We start from the raw sequence: 5576 nt of genomic DNA, 5'->3' as shown, positions 1-5576 counted from the left end.
TTGTTTGTTTTTTTTTTTTTTTGTCATTGTAAATTCTTTTCAAGTATCCTCCTAGGAAGAGCTTTGCTGCAAATGACATGTTTGGTTTCGATCTGTTCAGACCAGGCAAAGCTAAATTGGCTTTGGGTTTTCTGATTTCTGTACCATTAAAAAGAAAGAAAAAAAAAGATACATGCACAGATTATGAGTATATTAATGTGTATTTTGTATTGGATTGTACTTCCCGTAAACATTACCTTTCGAAATGTAGCATATCACATATGCGCGCTCTGTTTTTGTAGCTGGATTGAGGAAATCAATCAACGGCAAGCAGAAGTACAAGATGCCCAACTGACGGTTGAGCAGCTTCAACAACAATATCAGTTGCTCAGGGCCCAAAATGAGATGTTGAAGGTGTGGGAACTTCCATTTGGTAGAGTTTTAGGACAGCTTTTTAGTTCATCAATAGAAACTCTCACAAAAATCAAAACAACATCTCTCTCTCTCTCTCTCTCTCTCTCTCTCTCTCTCTCTAGAAATTGCATTTTTCTTCATTCCTTGCGTCAAATTACCAAATCTTGTTAATTCAAAACCATCCAAATAATTCAAAACCTGCAATTTTCTGTTTGACAAGCGCTGAAATGGGAATCTTGAGAATTCGTTTTTTATAAATTCAGCACAAGCGCATGTAGGCGTTTCAAATTCTAAAAAAGGTAGAAATTTGCAGGTATGGAATGATGGCATGTTTCTTTGGTACTAGGAATCATTAATAAGTTGCTGCTTGGTAATCTCAACATGTAGGCGTTGATATAACTGGTTCCATCTTTAGAGCATTTAGCATTTCTTAGGATAAAGATAGTGTAGATTAATATGAATCGCTTGTAAGTTCCACTGCTCTAAATTAATGCTTTTTTGAATATCTATCTTGAAGTAGTAAGCATAATGGTAAATTATTATAAATTTGCTAGTTGGTTGCAGTATGCTGAGCGGATTCCTATTGGGTTGGAAAAGGTGATTCGAACAGTTTCTTCTAAAACGGTCAAGCAATTTTATAATAGATGGTACCATTTACACAATATGGCTGTGGTCGCTCTTGGAGATTTTACTGATACACAGGTTTGAATTGGTCAGATTCAAATTTCCCTCTTAAAATGATAAATACTTTTTTAATTCTCAGCTTTGTGATATGTCTTTCTAAGCAGTCCAGTTGTTTTCTTGCAGAGTGTAGTTGAATTGATAAGGACTCACTTTGGGGGAAAAGTTATCATTCACCTTAATACTTCACCCACCTCAACTTGCTTCATCGACTCCTGTTTTTCACACTTACCTCCACTTTCTTTATCTACATTTACTTTTGATATCTACTTCAACTACATCCATTTATAATCTATCCAACCTTAGATGGGTAGCTAATTTAAGATTTAATTGAGCGGTGGTCTCTGGAAGGTGGGAACCGTTGTTATGACCATAACGAAGCTGTTCATTTTCTATGGACAGTAATATGGGTGGCCTGGCCATTTGGACAGGCCCGTGTTTATCTATTAAACATTGATGGAGCATGCCCGGATGTGCGCCGGAGCTATTCGGATGTTGAGCGGGGGTCCCCGGAAGGTGGGAACCGCTGTTATGACCATGATGAAACTGTCCATTTCCTATGGACAACATTTGAGTGGCCTGGCCATTAGGACAGGCCATGTTTATGTATTAGCTCGAATTTGCTGAAGCAGACCCAGATGTGCGTTGGAGCTATCTGGATGTTGAGTGGGGGTTCCTGGAAGGTGGGAACCGCTCTTATGACCATGATGAAGCTGTCCATTTCCTATGGACAGCATTGGAGTGGCCTGACCATTTGGACAGGCCTTATTTATGTATTAGCTTGAATTTGTAGGAGTAGCCCCGTGTTTATGAAAACCTATAACCTATAACCTATAACCTAAACCTATAACCTAAACGTATTCTCAAATCCCTTAACCTAAACCTACACCTAATCCTAATCTCAACTCCCTAACTTAAACCTAAACCTAAACTTGAAAACCCAAACCTAAACCCGATCCCGAACCCAAATCTGAATCTCTAAACCCTTAGCCTAAATCTAAACCTATAACTTAAACTTAATTCACTTAACTTAAACGTACACCTAAATCCAAACATATAACCCGAACCCAAACCCGAATTTCTAAACCTAAACTTAAAATCTAAATGTATTCTCAAATCCCTAAGCCTAAACCTACACATAATCCTAATCTCAACTCCCTAACCTAAACTTGAAAACCCAAACCTAAACCTGATCCCAAACTCGAACCCGATTTCCTAAACCTAAACCTATTCTCAATTCCCTAAAGATATAACCTATAACCTAAACCTTAACCTAAACTTAAACCTATAACCTTAACCTAAACCAAAACTTATAACTTAAACCTTAACTTATAACTTATAACTTAACCTTAACCAAAACCTAAAACCTAAACATAAACTTATAACCTAAAACCTAAATGTATTCTCAAATTCCTAAACTTATAACCTATAACCTAAACCGAAACCTAAACTTATAACTTTAACCTATAACCTAAACCTAAACCTAAACCTAAACCTTAACCTATAACCTAAACCTATAACCTAAAACCTAAACCGAAACCTAAACCCGATCCCGAACCCGAACCCGATTTCCTAAACCTAAACCTTAACCCGATCCCGAATCCGAACCCGATTTCCTAAACTTAAACCTTAACCTATTCTCAATTCCTTAATGATATAACTTATAACCTAAACCTAAACCTATTACCTAAACCTAAAACCTAAATGTATTCTCAAATCCCTAAACCTAAACCTACACCTAATCCTAATCTCAACTCTCTAAACTAAACTTAAACCTAAACTTGAAAACCTAAACCTAAAACCAATCCCGAACCCGAACCCGATTTCCTAAACCTAAACCTTAACCTATTCTCAATTCCCTAAAGCTATAAGCTATAACCTAAACCTAAACCTTAACCTAAACCAAACCCTATTACCTAAACTTTAACCCATAACCTATAACTTATAACCTAGAATATAACCTTAACCTAAACCTAAAACCTAAAACCTAAATGTATTCTCAAATCCCTAAACCTATAACCTATAACCTAAACCCAAACCCAAACCTAAACCTATAACCTTAACCTAAACCTATAACCTAAACCTAAACCTATAACCTAAACCTTAACTTATAACTTAAACCTATAACCTATAACCTAAAACCTAAACCCAAACCTAAACCTGATCCTGAACCCAATTTCCTTAACCTAAACCTTAAACCTATTCTCAATTCCCTAAAGCTATAACCGATAACCTAAACCTAAACCTAAACCTGAACCCAAACCTGATTTCCTAAACCTAAACCTTAATCTATTCTTAATTTCCTAAACCTTAACTTATAACCTAATTTAAACTTAAACTTAAACCTATAACTTACACTTATAACATAAACATAAACCTATAACCTAAACTTGTAACCTTAACATAAACGTAAAACCTAAACCTAAACCTAAAACCTAAATGTATTCTCAAATCCCCAAACTTAAACTTAAACTTAAACCTATAATCTATAATATTAATATAAACTTATAACATACAACATTAACCTAAACCTATACTTATAACCTAAACCTATTCTCAAATCCCAAAACCTATAACCTAAACCTAAACCTAAACTTATAACCTAAACCTTAACCTATAACCTAAATTCAATTCCCTAAACCGTAACCTATAACCTAACCTAAACTTAAACCTATAACCTACACTTATAACCTAAACCTAAAACTGTAACCTTAAACTAAACTTAAAACCTAAACCTAAACATAAAACGTAAATGTATTCTTAGATCCCTAAACTTAAACCTAAACCTATAACTTAAACCTATAACCTATAACATTAATATAAACTTATAACCTACAACATTAACCTAAACATATACTTATAACTTAAGCCTATTCTCAAATCCCAAAACTTATAACCTATAACTAAACCTAAACTTATAACCTAAACCTAAACCTTAACCTATAACCTATAACCTAAACCTAAACTTATAACCTATAACTTAAACCTAAACCTTAACCTATAACGTATAATTTATAACCTAAACCTATAACTTATAACCTATAACGTATAATTTATAACCTAAACCTATAACCTAAACTCAATTCCTTAGACCTTAACCTATAACCTAACCTAAACCTAACTTATAACCTATACTTATAACCTAACCCTAAACCTAAAACCTAAAACCTAAAATGTATTCTTAAATCCTTAAACTTAAACCTACACCTAATCCTAATCTCAACTCCTTAACCTAAACCTAAACCTGATCCTGAACCCGAACCCGATTTCCTAAACCTAAACCTTAACCTATTCTCAATTCCCTAAATCTATAACTTATAACCTAAACTTAGACCCATAACCTAAACCTATAACCTAAACCTAAAACCTAAATGTATTCTCAAATCCCTAAACCTACACCTAATCCTAATCTCAACTCCTTAACCTAAACCTAAACTTGAAAACCCAAACCTGAACCCAAACTCGATTTCCTAAACCTAAACCTTAACCTATTCTCAATTCCCTAAACCTTAACCTATAACCTAACCTAAACCTAAACCTATAACCTATACTTATAACCTAAACCTAAACCTATAACCTAAACTTGTAACCTTAACATAAACATAGAACCTAAACCTAAACCTAAAACCTAAATATATTCTTAAATCCCTAAACCTAAACTTAAACTTAAACCTATAACCTAAACCTATAACCTACAATATTAACATAAACTTATATAACCTAAACCTATAACCTACTGACATTAACATAATCCTATACTTATAACCTAAACCTATTTTCAAATCCCAAAACCTATAACTTAAACTCAATTCCCTAAACCTTAACCTATAACCTAATCTAAACATAAACCTATAACCTACACTTATAACCTAAACCTAAACCTATAACCTAAATCTATAACCTTAAACCTAAACCTAAAACGTAAATGTATTTTCAAATTCCTAAACCTGAACTTATAACCTAAACCTATAACCCACAACATTAACATAAACTTATAACCTACAACATTAACCTAAACCTATACTTATAATCTAAACCTATTCTCAAATTTCAAAACCTATAACCTAAACCTTAACCTAAACCTAAACCTATAACCTAAACCTTAACCTATAACCTATAATCTAAACTCAATTCCCTAAACCTTAACCTATAACCTAAACCTATAACCTACAGTTATAACCTAAACCTAAACTTATAACCTAAACCTATAACCTAAACCTAAACCTAAAACCTAAATGTATTCTCAAATCCCTAAACCTAAACCTACACCTAATCATAATCTCAACTCCCTAACCTAAACTTAAACCTAAACTTGAAAACCTAAACCTAAACCCGATCCCGAACCCGACCCGATTTCTTAAACCTAAACCTTAACCTATTCTCAGTTCCCTAAAGCTATAACCTATAACTTATAACCTATATCCTAAACCTAAACCTATAACCTTAACTTAAACCAAATGTCACGACTCAGATTTTGGGTACTTAGCGTATACTTCGGACTC

General features: G+C 33.7%; 1 long non-coding RNA gene across 2 annotated transcripts; it reads left to right on the top strand.

Moving 5' to 3' along the window:
- Nucleotides 1–276: 276 nt before the first annotated feature.
- LOC131225584 (uncharacterized) lies at nucleotides 277–1242 on the top strand. 2 transcript variants are annotated; one of them, XR_009161403.1, is made up of 3 exons: nucleotides 277–393; nucleotides 958–1095; nucleotides 1203–1242. It is a non-coding gene; the product is annotated as an uncharacterized LOC131225584 (long non-coding RNA). The 2 variants fall into 2 exon arrangements; XR_009161402.1 differs by having other exon boundaries at nucleotides 280–393; nucleotides 948–1095.
- Nucleotides 1243–5576: the final 4334 nt, after the last annotated feature.

This window comes from Magnolia sinica, chromosome 14, assembly GCF_029962835.1.
Source record: "Magnolia sinica isolate HGM2019 chromosome 14, MsV1, whole genome shotgun sequence".
NCBI classification, from domain to species: domain Eukaryota; kingdom Viridiplantae; phylum Streptophyta; class Magnoliopsida; order Magnoliales; family Magnoliaceae; genus Magnolia; species Magnolia sinica.
The sequence above is the reverse complement of the archived record's forward strand: the minus strand, read 5'-3'. Positions and strand labels throughout refer to the sequence as shown.